This window comes from Bison bison, unplaced genomic scaffold (assembly GCF_000754665.1).
Source record: "Bison bison bison isolate TAMUID 2011002044 unplaced genomic scaffold, Bison_UMD1.0 scf7180017864306, whole genome shotgun sequence".
Classification (NCBI taxonomy): Eukaryota; Metazoa; Chordata; class Mammalia; order Artiodactyla; family Bovidae; genus Bison; species Bison bison.
Window position 1 is genome coordinate 1,296,710 of NW_011494878.1, and position 26,049 is coordinate 1,322,758.

The window sequence follows — 26,049 nt, forward strand, 5'->3', positions numbered from 1 at the left end:
AAGTAATGTCTCTGCTTTTTAATATGCTGTCTACGTTGGTCATAGCTTTTCTTCCAAGGAGCAAGCGTCTTTTATTTCATGGCTACAGTCACCATCTGCAGTGATTTTGGAGGCCCCCACCCCCAAGTAAAGTCTCTCACTATTTCCCTTGTTTCCCCATCTATTTGCCATGAAGTGATGGGACCGGATGCCATGATCTTAGTTTTCTGAATGTTGAGTTTTAAGCCAGCTTTTTCACTTTCCTCTTTTACTTTCATCAGGAGGTTCTTTAGTTCTTCGCTTCTGCCATAAGGTTGGTGTCATCTGCATATCTGAGGTTATTAATATTTCTCCCGTAAATTTTGATTCCAACTTGTGCTTCATCCAGCCTGGCATTTCACATGATGTACTCTGCATATAAGTTAAAGAAGCAGGGTGACAATATATAACCTTGACATACTCCTTTCCCGATTTGAAACCAGTCTGTTTTTCCATGTCCGGTTCTAACTGTTGCTTCTTGACCTGTATACAGATTTCTCAGGAGGCAGGTAAGGTGGTATGGTATTCCCATTTCCTGAAGAATTTTCAGCAGTCTGTTATGATCCACACAGTCAAAGGCTTTGGCATAGTACATAAAGCAGAGGTAGATGTTTTTCTGAAATTCTCTCGCTTTTTTGATGATCCAGCGGATGTTGGCGATTTGATCTCTGCTTCCTTTGCCTTTTCTAAATCCAGCCTGAACATCTGGAAGTTCACGGTTCATGTACTGTTCAAGCCTGGCTTGGAGAATTTTAGACAGTACTTTGCTAGCATGTGAGATGAGTGCAATTGTGTGGTAATTTGAACATTCTTTGGTATTACCTTTCTATGGGATTGGAATGAAAACTGACCTTTTCCAGTCCTGTGGCCACTGCTGAGTTTTCCAAATTTGCTGGCATATTGAGTGCAGCACTTTCATAGCATCATCTTTTAGGATTTGAAATAGATCAACTGGAATTCCGTTCCTCCACTACTTCACCACCACTTCAGTATTCTTGCCTTGAGAACCCCATGAACAGTATGAAAAGACAAAAAGGTATGACACTGAAAGATGAACTCCCCACGTTGGTAGCTGCCCAATATGCTAGAAGTGTGGAGAAATAACTCCAGAAAGAGTGAAGAGACAGAGCCAAGGCAAAAGCAATGCCCAGTTGTTGATGTGGCTGGGGATGGAAGTCAAGTCTGATGCTGTAAAGAGGAATATTGCATAGGAACCTGGAATATTAGGTCCATGAATCAAGGTTAATTGGATGTGCTCAAACAGGAGTTGGCAAGAGTAAACATTGACATTTTAGGAATCAGTGAACTAGAATGGACTGGAATGGGTGAATTTAACTCATATGACCATTATATCTACTACCGTGGGCAAGGATCCCTTAGAAGAAATGGAGTAGCCTTCATAGTTAACAAAAGAGTCCGAAATGCAGTACTTGTGTGCAATCTCAAAAACAACAGAATGATCTCTGTTTTTTTCCAAGGCAAACCATTCAGTATCACAGTAATCCAAGTCTATGCCCCAATCAGTAATGCTGAAGAAGCTGAAGTGGAACAGTTCTATGAAGACCTACAAGACCTTCTAGAACTAACACCCCAAAAAAGATGTCCTTTTCATCACAGGGGACTGGAATGCAAAAGTAGGAAGTCAAGAGATACCTGGAGTAACAGGCAGATTTGGCCTTGGAGTACAAAATGAAGCAGGGGAAAGGCTAAGAGAGTTTTGCCAAGAGAACGGACTGGTCATAGCAAACACCTTCTTCCAACAACACAAAAGAAGACTCTACACATGGACATCACCAGACGGTCAATACAAAAATCAGATTGATTATATTGTAGTTTTGAGTGTTCTCAATTTTAAGATGCTTCACCACTTCATTGGTGTTGAAATGTACATCTTATAATCAGTGAAATACAATAAATGAGAAGTTCTTTGGGCTGGATATTATGTTTCTATGCATAAAGTAAATTGAGTAGAAGGTTTTTGAAATGAAATGGCTAAATCATAACTACCATTACCATCCAAGTGTTATCTCTTTCCAGTGAAAAGTTTTTTTTTTTGTTTTTTTTTTTTTAAGAAAAATCTAAGTTCTAGAAATCTGAAGGGCACCTGCTTTTTAATTGGAATCCGTCTTTACTCTTTTGAAGCCACACTTACATGAAGGGTTCTCACTGAATACTGCTGATGCCTATTTCATGTTTGTCTTCTTCTTCAGAAAAGTATTTTGCTTCTGCAATTTTTTTCTCTTTCTCCTAAAAAGAAATGTGAAGACTTTGTGAAATAGAAGCACAACCCTGGAGAATAAGTTGTTAGTCACAGGGCTCATTGAAGAGGTTTAAAATGGAAAATGCACACACCCTAGTCAATAGCAAGAACAGTGTAGTGGGGCTGCAGAGTTCCAGAAACTCTTCTGAATTCGGGAAGGGCTATGGGCTCCAAATAATTACAGTTGTTTTTCTCCTATTCACTAAGTTTTAGAAATTTATTTTCAATTGAAAGATAATTGCTTTACAATATTGTATTGGTTTCTGCCGTACCTCAACATGAGTCAGCCATGGGTATATATATGTCTCCTCCCTCTTGAACCTTCCTCCCATCTCACACCCCATCCCACCCCTGTAGATGGTCACAGAGCCCTAGTTTGAGTTCCTTGAGTCTTACAGCAAATTCCCATTTTACATATGATCCACTAATTTTTTATCATCCATTTCTATAAAATATCTAAAATCTTCTTTGAAATTTCTCTACTAGTAAAGTGATTCTAACACAAATGATACAGTTGCCAAATACTGATCGCAACCTTTTCCTAATATCCCTTCTGTGGTGATTTTGACAGATGTCAGGCAGCCTAATGTGCTATCAATTTTGAGATGTTACTGATAAAGATTGTAATACAAATAGAAATATCATAAAACTATGTCAACTATAGATTTTGTTAGAATTTAAGTGTTTCATCTATAGTACCTGGGATATATTTTGTGTTTCTGAAGTAGTGTGCCTAGTAGGAATTATTTCATCTTTGTATGTGTGCATGCGTACACACACCCATCTATGTTAGGGGCTCAATACTTATGACTTAAGTTCAGAAATATTTCATTATTAGAGCAAGCAGATTAGTTTTGCTAGAGAAGAATAGGCCCAGGAACTAATACAGCCCCAAATATAACTGGGGCTTACTGTTAGTCAGTATGCATACTCTGCTTACATTTTAATTTTCCTTTATCGAACCATGAATACTTCAAATTTTGTTTCTAAAAGACAAAGTTGATTTATATTTAAAGTGCCTGAAGCATTTCTACTTTCACATGTAGATTTGGACCCAGAAGTACACAGGCTCTGTATTTTTAGGTAATCTAATTCATTTGGGAATTGAAACTGTACGTGTAACATACCTACAGGGTACATTTATAATTTCTTTTTCCAGAAAATCAGGTAAAGAGAAGGTATAAAAATGGAAACATGCCTCCCTGTCTGTGATAAAGTTCTATAGTAAACTTCACTAGGATTTAACATGAGCAACTGAGGTTTTGCAGTTTTGCTTACTTTGAGACATAGAATTGAATGTTGGGTGCATTTTTATTTTAGACTTCTTTAGATAAGGAAGAAAAATGGCCACCCCCCCAATCCTCCTCAAAAAACCCAGTTTGTTATAATTACAGTTCTGAATCTGAGGCATTCCTCAGTAATTTCCCAGAAAAGTCTGAGATTGTTTACTGGAGGCACACTTGGCTGACTGTGTGGCACTCAGACTGTTGTGGAGTTGTTTATTTAAACAAATAAATAAGTTTTTGTTCTCAGTGTTGTACTGGTGACATTTTCAATGTATTGTTATGCAATTCTCTGATAGCAAATGGGCCCAGGGACAGAGTTTGAATATCTGCTTGCAAAAGAGCTTAGTAGATAGACCTGATTCTGTCACACGAATGCAAGATTCAGGACTTCCTCAGCTATCCCAGTGTCTGTCCAAGGCCAGTTCCATCCTGAACATCATCAGACCCTTGGTGGGCAGCAGGCAAGCCACGGCCCGACAAGGCTGATGAAAGAGGAGCTCTCTTCCAACACTGTTATCTTTTGCTACTGGATCACCATCTGTCTCATGTCTATTCCTCCTGAATCCTCCTTTGATACGTGAATCCTCCATTGAATCCATTGAATGTTTTAGAGACACTGTTGACTGTAGGATTACGTTGGATTATTTTCAAGAGCACATCTGCTCTCTGTATTAGGAGCATGTGTGCTCAGTCACTCAGTTCTGTCCGACTCTTTGTGACCCCCATACACTGTAGCCTGCCAGGCTTCTTTGTCTGTAGGATTTTCCAAGAAGAATTCTAGAGTGGGTTGCCATTTCTTTCTCCAGGCTATATTCAGAGACACTTTCACAAACGTAGTATGGGTGTGGTTTTGTTACCTTGGGGGTACACACAGCATTTGGGCTGCCCAGGTGGTGCCATGGCAGAGAACCGGCCTGCCAGTGCAGGAGACACAAGACTTGGGTTAGATCCCTGGATGGAGAAGATCCCCTGGAGGGGGCAACCCACTCCACTATTCTTGCCTGGCAAGTTCCATGGACAGAGTAGTCTGATAGGCTATAGTCCAAAGGGTCACAAAGAGTCAGACACTGCTGAGAACACGCCCGCGCATGTGTGTGCACACACACACACACACACATTTACTTGATGCACACTTTTCATTCATGGCTGCAAGGAACCGAAACCTTAATCAGCTGTAGTTTCCAAAAGTGAGAGTTATTTTTTCCTTGCATCACAGGATATCTGGAGGTCAGCAGCCCAGGGCCGGTTCCACTGATTGACGGTGTTTATGGCCAGGGACCCAGGTGCTGACATTCTCTCTGTTATGTGCTGGTTGTCTTCATGCTTGTCGTGTGTGGCCACAAGGTGGTAACTCCATCACTCAGCAGTCCGGAGGAAGCAAGAGACGGGTGCGGGATGGGGAGAAAGGCCTGTGTGGTTTTCATCACTCCTCCTTCTGCTGATAGAAAGTTCAACTGCCTCTGCTGGTCTCCCCCCAGCCCAATGGCTCAGAGTTACCTTATTTTTTTTTTCTTTCTGTTTAATTTTGCCTTTCAGGCATAGATCTTTGATCCATCCATAATGTGTTTTTGTATATGATGTGAGGTAGGGATCCAAATTTATTTCCATGAAAGGAGTCCGTTTTCCCAGCACCAATCTATAGGTCATCTGTCCTTTCTCACTGATTTGTGATTTTTCTTGTTAACCAAGTTGATTGACACACACACACGTATGTATTCTTCCTCCTTCCCTCATATTTTTCTGGAACTTGTTCTTTTTGTCTCTTAGATGGCATAATATGTCTTAGTATATGGTAGGCAAAGACCCTTTGTGCTTTTCTTTTCCTGTCCTTCCCATTGCCTACTCTCTTCTATCTTGATGATTTCCCTTTTTTTTCTTGCTTTTCCCTTCTTATCATTGACAAATGATGGAGATGGTAGACATGATGTTTCTGCATACTGATGTGATAGAGCTCATTAATGTCTGTGTTTCTGTTTCACGGGCCACCAATTTAAAGTAATTAGCCTCCAATTAAAATAAAAAAGAAATAAGCTTCCATAGGGTCAAGGAAAAAAAAAAGCAGTTTGAAGTATTAGGTGTGTAAGAAGCCTAGATTCAACAACCACCCCTAAAAATAGCAATATGAAAATTTTAATATACAGTCTGTCTCAGAAGTTAGTGGTTTGATTTTGCTTTGTCCTTTTACCACCAGATGTTACAGTGTGTTCTGCTAAAATTATAACAGCCCTAAACAGTGTTGCCATGTTTTATTCTTGTCTCTCTCACCCCTTGAAAGTGAAAGTGTTAGTTTCTTAGTCCTGTCTGACTCTTTGCAACCCCATGGACTGTAGCCCGCCAGGCTCCTCTGTGGGATTTCCCAGGCAAGAATACTGGAGTGGGTTGCCATTCCCTTCTCCAGGGGATCTTCCTGACCAAGGGATTGAACACAGGTCTCCTGCATTGCAGGCAGATTCTTTGCCATGTGAGCCATCAAGAAAAGCCCCCCTCATACCCCTTATCTGACTGAAAATAGTGTATTGGGAATTGAGAGCGAACAACTTTGAGCGGAAGTGCTTATTTTCTTGTATTTCAAGGAGAAAGTGACTTTTTTTTTTAGTTCTGTTGAACAGTACTTGAAAGATGTTGAATGAATCTAGTCAGTCCATCAGCAAACTGGATCATCCTGAGGTTGGAAACATGGGGGTATGCAAAAATCAGTCACAGAGGATTAAAGCTCGTTTGGTCACAAGTTGTTTAAAAAACAACAAACCCTGCAGCTGTTTTCAAGTGGGCGTTTCTCTTGGAGAGAAGTCCAGAGTCTCTTGGATTTCTAGTCGGATTTCTTCATAACTTGCCAAAGGTTGGCAACCTCTGTTCAGCCGATGTCCAACACGGCAGGGAGGAGAAGGAACATCTCATCCGTGTCTGGAGAGGGTGGGCCCTCCAGGGAGTCCAGGGATGCTTCAGATGTGGCTGGGAAATTTTTCTTCTGTGGCCATCTATACTGTACCAGCTTTAGGAATAAACACTCAAACACACACGTGCCTGTGTATGTAACACTCTACTTGAACCCTAATTTCCAAGTTTAAGTTGTTTACCTTCCAAATAACCGAGAGAAAAAAAGAGGAAGCCTGAAAAGGCACTTTGGACGTGAAAATGGTTTTCTTGTAGCAGAGCAGGATTGCAAGTGGGTCCCCTGCAGACCTAAGGTTCATTGCCTGCAATTCCAGACAAATTACCGTACGTATTGCAGTCGTATTTAGGTTACATCTGCTTTCTCTTAAAGTTCCTTGGTAAACCGAAACTGTTAGTGAGTAGGAGCCTGACTCTGAAAATTTTGAAAAGCAACTGTGTCCAAATCACAAGATTTCTCTTTGTTTTCATGGAGGAATTGTTCTGGGTTTGGCGACTGTTTGTTTAAACCATGTACAAATGCAGGGAGCTAAATAGACAGCCTTATTTTAGCCTTATGAACTTGAGTTTGTTATGATTCCCCCCTCCTCTTTTTTTTTAAACTGCCAGGGCACAGATTTTAGTATCTACCCTACTTTCGATCTCTATCTCCACAATTTGTGTTTGGTCATCTCCGGGAAGGAAGATGAGAACATTTGTCCTCAAATTTGTCTCAGCCTTACAGCCTCCACACTCCCAGGTCCCTAAGTCAGTGGGGCTGTCAAGTTAAAAACAGAAAAAGCTGGTTCTTCGGTGGCCAGCTGAGACTCCTCATGTGATTTCGGTTTACATTTGATTAGGTTTCACATTCCAGGACATTTGGGGAAGTATTTCTCAGACTCTGGCAACTCTGCATCAGTTCCTGTGTGTCGGGGATTTTCCATCTGAGGTCTTCAGAAAAAATTAGTTTGTGGAAAGTCATGATCCTAAATGGACAAAGGAAGAAACACCTTCGGTTTGAGTGGGTGTTTCTCAGTTACATTCCTGGATTGTGTGTGTGTGTGTATATAATATATACAGTATGTGTGTGTGTATATATATATATATATTTAAAAATTGTTTTTCCCTTTTTGGCATGAATTTTTTTTTTTTGCGGGGGGGAAGGTGAATTTCAGTTGAGTTTTGGGGAAATCTTTGCAGCAGTGCTTGAGTCTGGATTGGACGCTGGGATTTCCAGCAGCAACCCCGCCTGTCTCTTGAAGGACCTGAGGGACTCTTCTTGGGGACAGTGTCCGCTGCTGGCATATGTCACCTCCCGTTCCACAGTCTTCTCCGTGAGATGCTGTCACTCCCCCCACCCCCATCAGTGCTCACTGGGCCCCTGTCTGTTTTTGCCCACCTGTGCTTTTTCTCTTTTCCTCTAGATTTATGGCCCTCTCATTGCTTTATACCTTTGCTTCTAATCAGCCTTCAAAGGTCACACCCCTGCTTGTTCCATTTTCACTTGTGTCTTGAAGTCTTGCATCTTTTCCTTTGAAAAAATGTTCCTTCTTACGTGGCCTGTGCTGGCATCATCAACATGGAGAACTTCTTTTCAATTCCCTTTCATAGCATAGAAAGCAGTAGCTCTCCTCACGTAATGACTGGTTGGAAGGGCTTCTTTTTACTTTTCCTAAGTGGACTGGGTTGCTACTTCCTTGGAAACCACAGGTATGCCTGTGTGAAATTAAACTCGCTCATTTTGAGATTGTGTGTGGGGGTAGGAGAGGGGGCAGGGTGATATTTAGAGTCTCTGGTGTCTACCTCCCACAGGTTTTTCCTTAACATTTTGTTGGTGTGAAGCTGTTCCTATATTTAGGTCTAGTCTCCTGAGGTAACCTCTGGCTCCCTTTCCACAGGATACCCAGAGGCCCTGTGGGTTTGCTTCCTCTTGCCCTGGTCCTTTCCCTAAATGTTTCCCATGTGATCACCACACATCTTTTCACAGAGGTTCCTAGTCATCAAGACTCTTCAGCACCTACTATTGTTTTTGCCAGAAAGTTCTCCATACTAACTTTAGTCACATATTAAGTTAGCAGTTAATTCCTTTGTGGAGAAAAGCAAGAATTTAATCAACAAAATTATTTTTGTGCAAATATATCTGATTTAACACTCTGACAACATTGAGATGCCTTTTAAAACAGCTTCATCTGACAAAGAAGAGAAAGAACTTTCTAGCCTTTATACTGTGTCAACCATGCTATCCAAACTTAGCTGACTAAAGCTGATTAAAACTCAGGGATTTTAAATCCCTGATACCTAATAAATTCAGATAACATGAATTTAATAGACTTTGATAGTGAAGAATGCTTGTATGGTATTTGCAAAGAATTGTCTTAGATGCTAACATGAAAAATTGCAGTTTATTTTCTTGGTGCTTTAATTTTTTAATTGCTGTGACAGAAAACTTCTATTATGCATCAAAATAACCATATGCAATTAAAACACACAATGTGAACATATAATTAATTGGATAGCTCACTTTCGAATACACAAAGCGTGCATATAAAATAATTTCATTTCTCTGACCCTGAAATGAAATCAGCCTCCTTGTTGGATGTTGGATGTTAACACTACATGTATAGTGTATTCTGTGAATTTATATCTGCTCGTGACTGTGTGGACATTTTTTAACTGTGAAATACAGATTTCAGTACATTCTTTAAAGTCATAGCACATTGTCTATAGGAAGAATACTTAGCGTTACCAATTCATTGCCCAACTATCGCATTCTGTGTTTCTCTTGGAAAATGCACCGCTGATTGAGATGTGGGAGGGAAAAAGTACAACAGATATTAAACCTCTGTGTGGACATTGCTTGGTCCTTGAAAGATAACAAAAATAAACATTAGTTCACTACTAGAGTGTGCGTGCATGCTAAGTTGCTTCAGTTGTGTCCGACTGTTTGTGACCCAATGCATTGTAGCCCGCCAGGCTTCTCTACCCATGGGATTCTACAGGCAAGAGTACTGGAGTGGGTTGCCATGCCCTCCTCCAGGGGAGCTTCCCAATTGAGGGATCGAATCTGCCTCTCTTATTTCTCCTGCATTGGCAGGCAGATTCTTTACCACTAGTGCCACCTGGTAGCTTATGATTAATAAGTAGATATTTCAGAGGATAAATATTTAGGATTTATGACTCGGATTTCAGTTGCATTAAGAGGTCTCATGCACCAAGAGGGGTTTCTTAAATGCACATACCTGTGTAAATCACTTACGCTCTCAGAGAGGCTGGAACCCCACCTAACTCATTCATTCCCAGATATCCTGAGGAAAAAAGAAGGTGGCAAGACAGGGACCCACATAAGACTTCCAGCAAAGATTATTCATTGATTTAGGTTGCTCATGGGTACAATTAGTTAGAATCAGGAGTGCCATAAATATCGATGCAGTCTGTCCTTAACCACTCATATCAGCTGTGAGCAACTGGCCTTCACATCAAAAGCTTTTCTTTTTGCTGTCACAGCAACAGGTTTGAAGTTCTTGAAAGCTGGTAACACTAAGAAGTTTCACTCCCTGTCTCAGAAACAACCGCAGGAGAGAACCTTGGAAATGGTGCTCGGTTTCCAAAACCATGCTGTAGAAGACAAAATGCCCTGATATGCATTCACAATATGTTTTATCTACTGTCTTCAAAATTAAATATCTAGTTCTTTGAGTCATCCTGTGGATTATTAGACCTTTGGGAGCCAAACCTGGGACCAGAGCCATCATGTAAAAATATTTGTATTTTTGGCTAGGAGAATATATTGCATGTCTCATAAAACCAGTACAGAAAAACATTCAGAAAATACTGCCTGTTCAAAAGCTCGTAGTCCCTGGTTGTGTTACGCATGGGCCACATATACTTAATAGATTTTAGATTATGTGGGAGCCCTCACAGGCCATTAAGGATGCTGAATGGTTTCTCAGGCCCTTCTTCCCTACCAAATAAAAAATAGAATTTGTCAGGACTTCCTTGTGGTCCATTGGTTAAGACTTTGCCTTCCAATGCAGGGGATAAGAGTTCGATCCCTGGTTGGGAAACTAGATCCCATGTACCTTGGGGCCAAAAAAAAAAAAAAAAGGACATAAAACAGAAGGACTATTGTAACAAATTCAATTAAGTCTTTAAAAATGGAAAAAAATAGATTTTGTGGCAGATCCTGGTAGAGGCAATTATATTGCTGTCATGGATATGACACTCAGTTAGGAAGCAGTTCCTGGCACGTGGTTCATCCACTTCTTCTCTCCCTCCACTTTTGGGGCTGGGACGAAAAGCCAGCCCATTATTCCTTCCTGTCGTCCATCTGGCAAAGCCAAGGTTACTTCTAACAACCAAACTATTGGACTAGATAGTAATTCCATTTCAACCCTTTAGGTTCTTAGCAAATGTTGTCAAGCATCAGAAATATTTCATCAGCCATTTCTTCTCACCATCTGTAGGTCCAAGATAATGAAATGGGTGAAACTGGCTTCTGTTATTTCTTACTGGTTAAAAATTTCAGTTGCTCTTGGGAGTAAAAACTGTTAAGTTCTATAAAATGTGATCAGAGAAAAGAAACAAAAACTGAGCATTTGTTCCAATGGGATTTTTTTTTTTTTTAAAGGTGGCCACTGGCTGAAAGCCCAACTTAGATTCCAAAGACAGTAGCTTCAGGCATTAAAATAGAATGTAAATATATTTAAATATGAACAAAAAGAGACCTGTAAAATCTAAAATCTTTGTAGACTTTTCTAGAGGAAAAATTTTAGGCTAAGTATTTGGGAAGCAGGCATGCTAAGCCCTTTTGCTGGTGCACAGAAAGGATTAATTGATGAACAGCTTTGGGTATTACTGTATTTACTGGTATGGTGCCTTAGAACCTTCTTTACAAAATTACAAGTAAGAGTAGGGAAGGAATGAAAACTACTAAATTGTCTTTTATTGTTAAGACAATACTTTCTGTTTCATCTTTTTCTATAATCCAAAAGAAACTCAGTGTTGGCATTCTGTTTTATGAAACCTAAAAATAAAATTAAATGCTATTAATAAAATAAAAATACTAAGAAGAAGGGCAAAGGAGTAAGAAAAATTGTTCATTTTTTAGAGATTTGTGGTCATTTGAAATGTGACCAAATGAGAGCTGTTTTTCATCAACACGTTTTAAACAAACACATTCTTAGCTCTGTTTTTGGTTTTGATAGTAAGTCCACTGGGAATTCATATATTGTGGGAAGAGCCGATGATGCTAAAAGAAGCCTGGTTGTTGCCAGGTCTGATAACAGGATTGGTTTTCTCAAGGAACCTTTATTCCATCAAGGGTGTTAAATTATTATAGATTACATTCACACAGCAGATCGCTGAGTCCCCAAGTGACAGTTTCCACCATTTTTTAGCTCCTTGGTATGTCTGTACCTAACAGTTTTGCTTTTTGTTAAACTGTAGAACTCATATATTATGTAATCTTCCACAGGGAAGCTTATGTGTACATCCCAGGTGAGATCTCACCACTGTAAATGCATCATCACCAAACATTATGGGAATACATTTTCTAAATCGTTTATTTAAACTGTCATTGAAGGCAGAGAAATTTCTGTTAGCCAAAAAATGCTTTTCAGAATCTATTGTAATAGGGTTTAAATTGTCTTTATTCATAGCCTTGGGAATTATTGGTTTTAGACTTAAAGGATCATTTCCCCCCAAATGAAAAATCCTGACTCTCCTACAGATATAAATTGAACATGTGTTAAAGATTTTATTTATCTCATTATTAGTGAGAGAACCAGACAGATGTTACAACCTCTCAAAGGAGAAGCACAAGTTTATATGGAATAAAGGTTTACATGTGAATTTACAAATGTATCTGAAGTTGTTTTTTTCTAATGGGAAGGGGAAAGGAAGTTAATTGAATCATCAGGGGACAGGATTTATTTGCATGTCTGTAGACAATTCCCTGGTGGCTCAGACAGTAAAGAATCTGACTGCAATGCGGGAGACCTGGGTTCGATCCCTGGATTGGGAAGATTCGCCTGGAGGATGGCATGGCAACCCACTTCAGTATTCTTTCCTGGAGAATTTCTTGGACAGAGGAGCCTGGTGGGCTACAATCTATGGGGTCACCAAGAGTTGGACACAGCTGAGCAACTAAGCACTATTAGACAACACTTATTTTGCTTTGCTCTCAGTTGTATACAATTTAAGGAGTTCTATTAAGTAGTTCAAAGGCAATGCTAGGCTAGCATCAGAGAACCTGGAAAGTTGAGCTATAAGCCAGGCAGAGTTTCCATTAGAGACTCTAGGAATCTCTTTTGCTTATCATTACATTAGTTATGATCGACATAAATGAACATTTGAATAGGACCAGAGGAACTAGTGGAGAAGTAACACACAGCTGTCCTCTGGTTATTTTCTGAAAGGTTTCTAAGGTTATTTCAATTCCTGTACAGACAAAGTCTTTTTTTTTTTTTTTAGATTTATTTGTTTACCTTTTTATTTTTGGCCAAGTTGGGTTTTCATTGCTACTCGTGGGTTTTCTCTAGTTGCAGCGAGCTGTCGACCTACTGTCTAGTTTTCGTGCCTGGGCTTCTCATTGTGGTGGCTTCTGTTGTGGAGCACAGGCTCTAGACCGCAGGCTCAGTAGTTGTGGCTCATGGACTTAGTTGCCCTGAGGCGGTAGGATCTTCCTGGACCGAGAACCAAACCCACGTCCCCTGCGTTGGTAGGCTGATTCTTAACCGCTAGACCACCAGAGAAGTCCTGACAAAGACGTCTTCATTCTGTTATAAAAGATGTGAAGTTCATTCTTAAATCTCATGATTTAAGATTTTTTGTAAAGTTAGATGCTATGAATTTCTAAACAGAATGATAACTTCATATGAAACTAGATGATGCCGAGATGCAGATGGAGGTCACTGCCTCTGTACCAGCTATCTATGTATGTATGATACATAGATATGTATCATACATACATAGATATGTATGAGGAAAGTTGATTCCTTTCTAATTGCAAGAAGTGAAGTGAAGTGAGTCCCTCAGTCGTGTCTGACTCTTTGCGACCCCATTGACTGTAGCCTACAAGGCTCCTCTGTCCATGGAATTTTCCAGGCAAGAGTACTGGATTGGGTTGTCACTTCCTTCTCCAGGGGATCTTCCCGACCTAGGGATCGAACCTGGGTCTCCCGCATTGCAGGCAGATGCTTTACCATCTGAGCCACTAGGGAAGCCCCTCTAATTGCAAAAAGAGATTCACAAGTCCTCGAAGAGGAGGCAATGGCAAAGTTGAAGATCTACATGAGAGGAACACTAAAAATAAGTCAGTGAAGGACTTTAAGCTCCCTGGGACCTTAAATCAGTTTCCATTTGAAGGAACTGGCAGAGAACTCCATCAACATACAGTTTTAGAGATGGTTTACTGTGATTTCCCTTGTGTGTTAATTAGTTCCATCTGTCTCTAGTTCGATAGAATCACTTGGAAAAATATAGAATTATTTGTGTGCTTAAATATTTAAGATCACAAAAGGGCATTGTGCTCCTATAGATAAGGGTTGTTGAGAATAGATGATTAACAAATGGTTCAGGCTATGGATTCCTTAAGTCTGTCTTAGAAAGCACTAACTCAAGGAGCTGACGGGGCTTCTTTTCTGGAGGCTGCAGAGCAAGGATTGGCCTGGTACTCTGATTCTTGGGAGAACACCCTTATCTTCCAGGATAAGCGCCTTTATAATCCTTTTCATCAACACACTCCAAGAACTCATGGGTTTTAAAGAATCTTCATTTATTTGACTATGGTGGTCTTAGTTGCAGCGCGTGGGCTCTTTGCTGCGTCATGAAGGATCTTCCGTTGTAGTGCATGGGCTCTCTAGTTGTGGCACTCGGGCTCTGGAGCGTGCAGGCTTCAGGAGTTGCAGCACCTGAGCTTAGCTGCTCTACCGGCATGTGGGATCTTAGTTCCTCAACCAGGGCTCGAACCCCTATCCCTTGCATGACAAGGCAGATTCTTAGCCACTGGACCACCAGGGAAGTCCCAAACTCATGGGTTTTGAAGTTTGTATCAGCCACTGATAAAAGCAACCATTTCCATAACGACTGGAAAAAATTCTTGGGGAATACTCCCATCAGGAAAGAACTGGGAGCTTATAGTTGGGTAAAAATAGATCAAATGGTAGAAGTCGACTTTGTTTTGTAGGTGTGAGTCCAGGGTTCGTTTGGAAACCAAACTCTTTTCCAGGTGTTTGTTTCCAAGTTGGCACTGCTTTCCCTCACGACCCTGGTTTCCCCACGTGTCTTTGTTGTTGATTTATGTTGGAAAGAGCCTGTACAGACTGTGTCTCTAACCTGGGGTGGGCCAGTTCCTCCTCACTCTCAGAGAGATTTGTGGCCAGGAGACTCTCGGGGCTGATCAGATTCAGGGCCAAGTAAGGGAATGCTGGAGAATGTACAAACACAGAAAAACAAAAATCACGGAAACTTAAAGAGAACAAAACAAGAGACTGTGAGAGGTGCCACCAAAGTGAGGAAATCTGGTCAGACGTTGAGATCTGTTTTGCAGCCAAACTTGATGGGAATGTCTGTGAAAACTGCAGAATGCAGTTGTCAGGTTTGCTGAATACAGCAGAAAATGTCTAAAGTATACAGTGGAACTGCCAAAATCAAGATCCATAAGGTTTTATATGATATATTTTTATTGTGGTATCTGGCCAAAAATGCAGTCAACTTTGTTTTCTTTTGTTTCCACATCATATGGTAAAAGAAATAGGAATTTATTTAGTAGCTGGTGTTCTTCTGTACAGACTCTGGGGCCTGTGGTCAGCCTTGCTGCAGGTAAGGTCCAGCCTGTCTGGTTTAAATGAGTGGACTGGCTGTCATGATGGGCCATTTGTACGAGGTGATATTCGTGGCATTAAGCTTCTGTACATTCTCTTTTCAAAATTTTCTTTACACAGCAATTGACTTGAGTTTTTTTTTCAACTTTATATTTTATTTTTATTTAAATTTTTATTTTTTAAATTATGAAAATATGATAACTAACAGGAAACTTGGAAAATACAGAAAAAAGTTACATATAGTTCCACTACATATTGCAGTTATTTTTTTAAGTAGATAAATTAAGATTTTTAGTTGGAGTTTCAATGTCAAACTCTCAAAAATTAATAGAATGATTATACTGAGAAGTAGAAGGTTATAGTAGACCTGAAAAGCACTATGAATCAATTCAATATAATTTTTTTATTTTATATTGGAGTTACTTGCTCCTTGGAAGAAAAGTTATGACCAACCTAGATAGCATATTAAAAAGCAGAGACATTACTTTGCCAGCAAAGGTCCGTCTAGTCCAAGCTATGGTTTTTCCAGTAGTCATGTATGGATGTGAGAGTTGGACTGTGAAGAAAGCTGAGCACCGAAGAATTGATGCTTTTGAACTGTGGTCTTGGGGGAGACTTTTGAGAGTCCCTTGGACTGCAAGGAGATCCAACCAGTCCATCCTAAGGGAAATCAGTCCTGAATATTCATTGGAAGGACTGATGTTGAAGCTGAAAACTCCAGTACTTTGGCCACGTGATGCAAAGAACTGACTCATTTGAAAAGACCCTAATGCTGGGAAAGATTGAAGGTGGGAGGAGAAGGGGACGACAGAGGATGAGATGGCTGGATGGCATCACCGACTCAATGGACATGAGTTTGAGTAAACTCCGGGAGTTGGTGATGGACAGGGAGGCCTGGCGTGCTGAGGTTCATGGGGTCGCAAAGAGTCGGCCATGACTGAGCGACTGAACTGATAGCCATTTAACAATGTTCTGATAGTTTTAGGTAGACAGCAAAGAGGCTCAGTCATACATATACCTATATCTGTTTCCCCCCCAAAATCTCTCATCCAGGCTGCAGCATAACATTGAGTAGAGTTCCCTGTGCTGTCTAGTAGGACCTTGTGGGTTATCCATTTTAAATATAGCAGTGTGTACCTGACCATCCTAAACTCCCTAACTATCCCTTCCTTCCATCCTTCCCCCCAGCAACCATAAGTTTGTTCTCTAAATCTGTGAGTCTGTTTCTGTTTTGTAAATAAGTTCATTTGTATAATTCCTTTTTGGACTCTCTATATAAGGGATGTCATACGTTATTTCTCTGTCTCTGACTTACTTCACTCAGTGGGACAATCTCTAGATCCATCCATGTTGCTGCAGGTGGCATTATTTCATTTTCTTAAATGGCTGGGCAATATTCCATTATATGTATGTATATACTGCATCTTCTTTACCCACTTGTCTCTTGATGGACATTTAGGTTGCTTCCATGCCTTGGCTACCATAAACAGTGCTGCAATGAACATTGAGGTGCATGTATTCTTTCGGACCATGTTGAGTTTTTATTGTGAGATGGAAGTTAAAAGACGTTGGCCAAAATTGCAAGTGTACATTAGAACTTTAAAAAACAAAGAGTATTAATATTTTCTAGATTAGCCTTATAAGTATATCACGGTATTTGAGTGATTTAATCTTTAAATAAAGAATATTGCACACCCCTCATTGCCACACAGAGCAAATTGCCATGTGTTCATCAGACTCAGTAGATTAGAAAGTCTATTGGAATTTCTTAGATTCCAAATGTCTTACATTTTTTGTTTCAAGGCCCTGTGATCTTTTACTTTTTTGAATGAGAAATGATAGGGGAAGCAATTGAGTATTGAGTTGTGATCATGACATAATTTCCCTCCTAATAACCAGCTGTAGTTCCCTCAGATCTTCAAATCTATACAACTATGACCATCTCTAATAATAGAATTTTCCAATAATGAATAAACCCTGAAAAGATAGAATAACTGCTTTATTAGAGGTTTTGGGAAGGATGCCTAAAATATTTCATATATTTTTTTCTCATTGTTGTTTAGGTACTAGCCACTGTAGCCAGTAGCGAGAGTTGGTCAACTTTTATAGGTGATTTTTAAAACTATGAATATATAGAACTTAGCTTTGCTAAGACAGTATTCCCAAAGGACAAGTTAAATCTAGTTTAGATGAAGGAAGAAAATGTTTTCAGGTGTAAGTGAGCCTTATAAATTTTGGAATTAGTCAAAGAAAAAGATAAGCATGATGATTTCTGATGATGGACTGTGCCCCGCTGGCTGGTACACTAAAGGGAACCAGGAGGGACCTAGTTGTGAGCACAGACCTTGTCGAGTAGGACAGGATCACATGCTCTGATCTGTTCATCTTTGAACTGCTCTTTGCACAAGCATGTTCATTCCTCAAGCATGGAGATCTTCATTTCTCCCAAAAGGAGAGAGTATAGTAATGAATTTTGGATTTGCCATGTTGAAATTGGAGAGGGTGAGGAAAGTGGAAAGTTATTGACTGGGTGGCTGGAACTATAGGGTGATCAAAGTTGGGAAACCAGAATTTGAACGCATCAGGGTGTTAAGGCTACATGAGGAAATGGATTATCCAGACAAAAGACAGATCCCAAAGGGTATACCCTGGAAGCAGAGGTAGACAAGGCAGGAAAGGAGACTGAGGAGGAATACCAAGCAAAGACTCAGTGATAAAATTGCTGTAAGTTTAGTGATGCTTTGGGGCCCCTAGAAGGCAGAGGTGCAATAATGCATTCTGATGTTTACTAAGCATAATATGAAATACACAGTTTATCAAAACCATTTTATGAGTGAAGAAACCATTCACATCAGGAGAACCAGAACTCATATTGATTTTACTTTGATAATAACCGTTTTGCCCACTGTAAGCTTTTGAATGTTACTAAATAAATGATCAAACAAAGAGAGCTGGAAGTGACTGCAGATTGCCAGAAACACAATTCCATCAAGGATCTTTAAGAATTCAACTCACTTACCCAGAGACCTTAGACGTGAGCAACAGATGTGGAAAAAATCTAGTTTATGTGACTATGGGGAAAATCTGTACTTGGAATGCTGTATCCTTTTCCGGACACCTTATTGGCAGAGAGATCCACTAACTTGGAAGGGATCCGAAATTCACTTGTGGATGAAAAAGCTAAAGAAGTGCTTGAGGCAGTAAAAATCGTACAGAAAATGAAGAAGGTGATACATGTGTGTGTGCTGATACAGCAGAAGGGCAAAAAGATCTGAGTTAGCATAAAACCCTCTCCAGACTTGGGGAAGAGAAACTTAAAGCCTTGAAAACTAAGCTGTGATGCTCATTTTTGTTTCTGATAGGTGTTTCCTAGTTTCTTCCTAAAGCAGGAAAAGGGGTTTATTTTAAATTTTATGCCTTTAGTTTTCTCAAATCTTTGATGGAGATAAAAATAGAAAATCAGTGAACTGAAATTTAGGGACACTGAGGAAACAAAAATAGGTGAAACTGGGCAAGTTTACTAGCCTGTCAGGGAATCGTCAACAGATTATGTGAGTACAAATAATCCAGGAAATCATTGCTGATCTGTAATAGTCAGTGTGATACCTGTGTTAACGAGGGGAAAATCTGAATCCAAAAGGTATTATTAGAAGAAAGTTTTCTTCTCCTCCTCTGGGTTACATTCTCAAATGATGACATAATATTCCCGAGGAGACACTTTGACGATTTGTTATTATGATTTTATAGGTATTCTGTGGTTTAAAATGTATACGTTTGGCTTCTAAAGGACCTGATGGTGTTTGAATAGCATTTCTCTTGCCCAGACATTTTTATTTATGTTTATTTACTTATTTAAGCACTTCTTCATTTCCAAAGGAGAGGTAAAGCCCAGCCTAGCTCCAAACTTTGATACTGGGAATGCGTGATGTCCACATCAATGAAATGGCACATAAGGAAGGCCCAGTGTGAACCTGAAGCATGATCTCTGTCAAGGCCATGAGAATCCCTTTGTTACCTAAGATTTGAAAATTTAGCTAGGCAGCAGTTCTGGATGGGTCAGACTACCAATGAAGCAATCTCACCTTTCTCCAACCAGCATCTTGGATTCTAAGCTAAAGATCAGAGGGGGAAATACTTCTGCTCTAAAAGGGTACATTTCATGCTTCTGTTCTTATTAAATACTTACGTCAGAAAAGCTGATGGCCTGTTCTATGTCTGGGCTTCCCTGGTGGCTCAGTGGTAAATAATCCACTTGCCAATGCACGAGATGTAGGAGATGCAGGTTTGATCCCTGGGTCCGGAGATCTCCTGGAGAAAGAAATGGCACCCCATTCCAGTATTGCCTAGAAAATCCCATGGACAGAGGAGCCTGCTACTGCTGCTGCTGCTAAGTCGCTTCAGTCGTGTCTGACTCTGTGTGACCCTGTAGACGGCAGCCCACTAGGCTCCCCCGTCCCTGGGATTCTCCAGGCAAGAACACTGGAGTGGGTTGCCATTTCCTTCTCCAATGCATGAAAGTGAAAAGTGAAAGTGAAGTCGCTCAGTTGTGTCCGACTCTTCACGACCCTATGGACTGCAGCCTAACGTGGGCTACAGTCCATGGGGTTGCAAAAGAGTTGGACACGGCTGAGCGAATGAGCATGCACACACATTCCATGTCTCCTCCTGAACTCTATTAAGAAAAACAAGCCCTGTTAAAATTTAATCAACAGAAGCAGGTGTTACTGAGAAGAATGGGTCTGTTGAAAGCTGCCAGCAAATCCAACTCCTATCTCTTTTCCAGGCACACAATAAAGTTAGCCCATAGGGCACATGAAATCTTTCCAGTTCACAGTAACATTAGAGCGTGTGTGGTGTTACTGGATGCAGCACGGAAATATCCCCTATTGGCTCAGTTCCGAGTCAGCCTCACACTCTACTCCCCAAAGCTGCCTCCTGCTGCTTCGAAAATCTCCATCATTTCTGGCTAACAGGAGGGAAGCTGTGTAGTGTCCACTGGTTGCAGAAGTGATTCATGCTGCACTATATTAAAAAAAACCGAAAAACAAAAAAACCCACCCCATCTGTGAACCAGAATAAAGCCAAATCTAGTCTTGAGAGTAGGGCTACGGGGCAGGGGTGGAGAGGGGTGGCAGGGCCCTGGCTGGCAGGACAGCTGAAACTTGCTGGATTATATGGTAGAAGAATGACCCCGTGTGTGTGTTTTTAAATTCCATTGCTCCTCTTGAAATGGACTGGAATGGCATGCGTGCTCTGTTGTGTCTGACTGTTTGTGGCCCTGTGGGCTGTAGCCCGCCAGGCTCCTCTGTCCGTGGAATTTCCCAGGCAAGGATACTGGCACGTGTTGCCATTTCCTTCTCCAGAGGATCTTCCTGACCCTGCATTTCTTGCATTGGCAGGCAGATTCTTTACCACTTTGCCATGAAATGGGGTAGGGAGAGTAATTGAGTGTGGGTGCAGGAAAATGTTTCACTTCCCTAGCATATACATTTTTATTTGTTATGTAAATCACAATAAAATGTGGATGATCTCAGAGATATCAGCTGAAGGTGTTAATAAGATGTCTTCTTCAACAACAAAATCTCGTACTTTTGAAAGCCATCCTCCTTTCATGCCCGTGTTTCATTAGGGAATGAGTTTATACCATCATGCTTAAAAGTACCATGTCACATATTTTCTTTGATTTTAAGTGTGTCTCTTAATGAGCGTTCTCTGAACTACTGTTGGCCCAACTGTATATACATGAATAGTTTTGAACTTAAGAATTCAATAATGGTTATTTTTCTTTGGAAAATACTTTTGTGAATACTGATGGCTTTTTATCTCATATATTTTACTGCACTAACAATATACTTTAGCATCTAGGAAGCTGAGAACATATGTGAGATTTGGTACCTAAATTCCTAAAAGTGGGCAGTAAAGCAGGAGATAATAAATAAAGTAGTGTAGATTGGGCTTCCCTGGTGGCTCAGATGGTAAAGCCTCTGCCTGCAATTGGGAGACCCGCGTTCAACCACGGGTCAGGAAGATCCCCTGGAGAAGGAAATGGCAACCCACTCCAGTACTCTTGCTTGGAAAATCCCATGGATGGAGTCTGGTAGGCTACAGTCCATGGGGTTGCAAAGAGTTGGACACGACTGAGCAACTTCACTGTCACTGAATCACTGTAATGTAGATTGGGGACTTTTGTACTGATTAGTATGAATGTAGGAGAATTTTGAAACTAGGACTTGGAAAGAGTTTCATGTCTCTATGCCTTTATTTTATGTTCTTCCCAAGCTGTCTAAATCAGCGGTTAAGTTTTTAATTATAATTGCAAAATGAGAATTCTTAAAATTTTCTGAGTAATCATTTATAATATTTAGCAGATATGACCTAATTTAACTTTTAGAAGTCTAGCTTCGAACTCCTTTGCTTTGTTTTCTAGTTTATGAGTATCATCAAGAGGCTCTGCCATGGAAAATATAAATGGTAGAGACATGATGGATTTATGCTGAATTTGTCTTCATTGATTTCCAGCCTTTAGAATTCCTGTTGTGGCCATAATGCTCTAATCCGATATTTTGCTTTTCTTTTGAGAGGAACTGTGAGATGTTGGCAAAATGGATGCATCCATTTTAATTCTTGCCTTTCTTTTTTCAAATGTTATCCTCTCACAAACTGCTGAATCTGTCCTCACTGAGAATGGATCGTATTGCTATGTCCTCCATTCCTAATACTCATTGAAAGTGAGATGTCAAACCATATATAAAAGTTTTTCTACAAAGTCAGGAATAAGAGTTTATCCTATCGTTGTTTATCTTCTCTCTTTCTGAGGGCTAACAGTTCAATAGGAGTTTCCCATTAAAAAAGAAATACTAACATAATAAAGCAAATCAGAAATAAACTATAGTAAAACATGAGGAGTTGTTTGCGCTTGTTGGATAGTCCAAGGAGGGGAGATGCAATGAGAAAACTCTGGGGTTTTGGTTTTCGAAGTCACTGTACCAGCTGTGATGTGTCTTTGGTGCAGTTACAAATGCCAACTTTGTCGGCTTTAACAGAGGGATCAAAGGCTCTGTAGACCTAAACCGGTTATGCTGTCCCCACTGCTATCATTTCTTCCTCACAGCTGTGTGTGTGGGACACCTACTTTGTGCTAGAGATGGAGGATTCAAAAACTTAAACTTGCTCCACTTAAAGTCAGGCTTCCCAGGTGGCTCAGTGGGTAAGGAATCTGCCTGCAGTGCAGGAGACACAGGAGACACGGGTTCAGTCCCTGGGTCTGGAAGATCCCCTGGAGGAGGAAACTGGCAACCCACTGCAGCATTCTTGCCTGCAGAATCCCGTGGACAGAGGAACAAGCAAAGAGTCGGACACGACTGAAGCGACTTAGCACGCACGAGCATTTAAAGTCAGTTCCTAGCTGAACAAGCAAGGGTCACACTGCATGGAAACAAATGACTGGACACATCGCTGATGACTGTGCCAGAGTCTGAATGGCAGTGATGGGTGGGCCGAGGGGGTGGGTTTTCAGTGTGGAAGGGGAGGGGGCACCTGCGTCAGAAAGACTGGGGAGCAGACACCTGTCACGGGAGTGAAGTCCAGAGTCATCTCCCGCCTGCACTCAGGATGTAGTGAGCAGTATTTCTGTGGAGGATGTGAAAGGGGACACACCATGTGCAGTCAGATCCAGGAGCCTGTGGACTTTGGGAGACCGGAAGGGTTGTGGATGATAGAGGAGCACGCGGCGGGCCTGTTGGAGGATGAACAGTGACGGGAGAAGCCAGCAGAGATGCACTGGAGGGATCTGATGAACCGTGATGTTTGAGTTGATCTTGGCAGGTGCAGATGGGCCAGGTGGAGCTGAAAGGAGGAGCATGCAGTGTCCAGTGTCTTCAGGCACAGTGGCATGGAGATGGGAGGTCTTAGGACATGTTGGTGTAACGGGGACTGTTCAGATTGGGCTGTAGTGCAGCTTATATGAAGGGAAAGAAGGGGAGTGAAAGAGAAATGGCTGGGTGTAGTCCCAATCACATGGGCTTTCAATAATGTGGGCGACAGTCCATACCTTTTTTTTTTTTTTTTAATTTTGGCTGTGCTGGGCCTCCACTGTGGTGCTCCAGCTTCTCTAGTTGTGGTGTGCAGGCTTAGAGGCACGTGGGATCTTAGCTCTCTGACCAGGAATTGAACCTGCATCCCCTGCATTGCAAGGTGTGTTCTCAACCACCTGGTCAAACTTTTAATTCCTTAAGGTTGAGGAATCTTTGGAAGTTTATGATGAGAAAGATGGTATGAAGAGAGTTATTTTTAACAGCTAATGTCTGCTATGTGGTAAAGTAGTACACTTTCCGTCACCAAAAATATGGCATGCTGGGTGACACTTGGGGAGGAGTGTTCTAGAGAAGAAAGCATCCTGGGAGGGGGAAGTTTGAAAATCCATGGTCCCCTACCTGGCTCACTGCAGCTGGACTCTGTAGGGGGTGCCCCACCCAGCGGGGGCCCTTAGTGACCTTTGATGAAGGACAGGAAGGCAGGCCAGGACTCCTTTCCTTTCCAGATCTGAAGTTCTTTAATATACTTTCTAGGAGTTGTTCTGAAACAAGATTTCATGTTCTGAAACAAGATTTCATATCATCTGTTGAATGAAGATCCATTTCTGTAGCGGAATGGTGAAAGTTCCAGGATTTCTGCTCTAACAAAATATATAGGATTTTTAAGCAAAGAGAATTTGATTCAGTTTTGCCTTCTTTCACAGACCTGCTTTTTTTTTTTTTTTTAAATTTATTTGCCTGTGCTGGGTCTTAGTTGTAGCATGAAAGTGAAAGTCGCTCAGTTGTGTCCGACTCTTTGTGACCCCGTGGACTATATAGTCCATGAAATTCTCCAGGCCAGAATACTGGAGTGGGTAGCCTTTCCCTTTTCCAGGGGTTCTTCCACATTGTAGGTCTTCCACATTGCAGGCAGATCCTTTACCAGCTGAGCCAGAAGGGAAGCCCAGGAATACTGGAGTGGGTAGCCTAACCCTTCTCCAGCAGATCATCCCCACCCTGGAATGGAAATAGAGTCTCCTGCATTGCAGGTGGATGCTTTACCAACTGAACTATCAGGGAAGCCCCAGTTGTAGCGTGCAGTATCTTTAATTGTGGCATATGGGATCGAGGTCCCTGACCAGGGATCAGACCTGGGCCCCCTGCACTGGGAGCTGAGTGTTATCTCCTGGCCCACCATGGTAGTCCCAGACCTTCCATTGTTTGTTTCTGTTTTCTTCTGTGTCTCTTATAATAACTGAAGGACAGTAATGATGAACACAAATTTGGTTTCATTCTATTGGTTAGCATTCATGTTTCAAGTGTTCCTGCAACTGTATCCTAAAATTTCACCAAAGCATATGTACACAGTCTTTGATTTCAGTTTTAGGCAGGTTCACAGAAAGATAATCCAGTGACCTCTCCCCACCCCAGTGAGAAACTCTGACTTTAGAATGATGCTGTGGTTTACAGAAATCCCACTTGTATAGATTTGATGTTGGCACAACACAGATTTATGTATGTATTTAAAATAGTGGTGTTTGGGGAGGAACATGAAAACAAATGCCTTTAGAGATAAAAGTTGTATAGAAGCCAAGAAAATATTAAAGAAAAATTTAAGTGCTGCTGAATCCACACATATTTCTCAACAACATATTTATCAAGGAACATAAGAAGGTGCCAAGATATTTCCCGTAATGTGCTGGAGTAAACATGACCATGTGATGAAAATGCATTTGCATAGCCTGTGGACAGAGAGAGACCCAGAGACAGAAATAGGGGTGGGGGAAGGAGGGAGGAAGGGAAAGAGAGAAAAGGAAAAGAATGTAAAAAGAAAACTGTATTACCGTTTTCTGCTGTTGTTGTGAAATTGACTTGTGTTGAACAGTAAGAAGGAATCAGTCTTTTCAACACAATGTCTGCCAAGACCTAAGGAGTATGATACCTAACCTACATAAGGCGTGGAGTCCACTCCCTAAAAATTAGTCCTTTCGTGAGAAGAGAAACAGCCCAAGTCCTCAGTGTGGGGTTGTCTGCATCATCACCTCAGCTTCGGGCACGCTTTCTCATAAAAGAAGACGAAAGACTTCCCTGGCAGTCCAGTGGTTGACTTCACCTTCCAGGGTAGGGGTGGGTTCAGTCTCTTGTTGGGGAGCTTAACATAACCAGAACATAAAATGCAAGCAGTATTGTAACAAAATCAACAAAAACTTTAAAAATGATCCACTTAAAAAAAAATCTTAAAAGAAAAAAGAAGATGAGGACTTGGTGGAGCAGGCTGTCTTGGTCTGACAGAAAACAGAATTAACTGCAAACTCCGATGAAGGAGCTACTTACAGTGAACAGAGTAAAGGGGCAAGCAGAGGGCTACTGATAGACTGAGGCACCAAAACTGGCCATAGCTGGAAACCCTGACTGCCCAGGGGCTGAGGGGCGAGGGGAGGACAGAGTGTGTGGCGGGTGGGATCCCTGAGAGATGGGGACCGTGGCAGGAGGCTGCCCAGTGGAGTCCTGGCCGAGGAGCTAGACAGCTCCTACCAGAGATGTTGGCCCAGTGTCCCGGGTGTGAAGCAGGACGGAGGGGAGACTGACAGAGCAGCAGACCTGGGGCGGAGCCGCTGGAGCCCGTCCAGGTCCCATGACCACCCCGGGACCTCTCTGCTGAGGAGACACATTGTTATTGGCCGTCCTGGTGAAACTCTTTGTCAGGAAGACACTGTTCTTTGAGGTTATTATTTACTTATATTAGGGGCTGGTTTCATCATACCCTGAGAATGATATGT

The 26,049-nt window shown here is 41.3% G+C and overlaps 1 protein-coding gene across 2 annotated transcripts in view; it reads left to right on the top strand.

Annotated features, from left to right (window-relative positions):
* Positions 1–26,049, top strand: part of BICC1 (BicC family RNA binding protein 1) — a 351,439-nt gene that overhangs the window by 246,134 nt on the left and 79,256 nt on the right. The window lies entirely within an intron of this gene.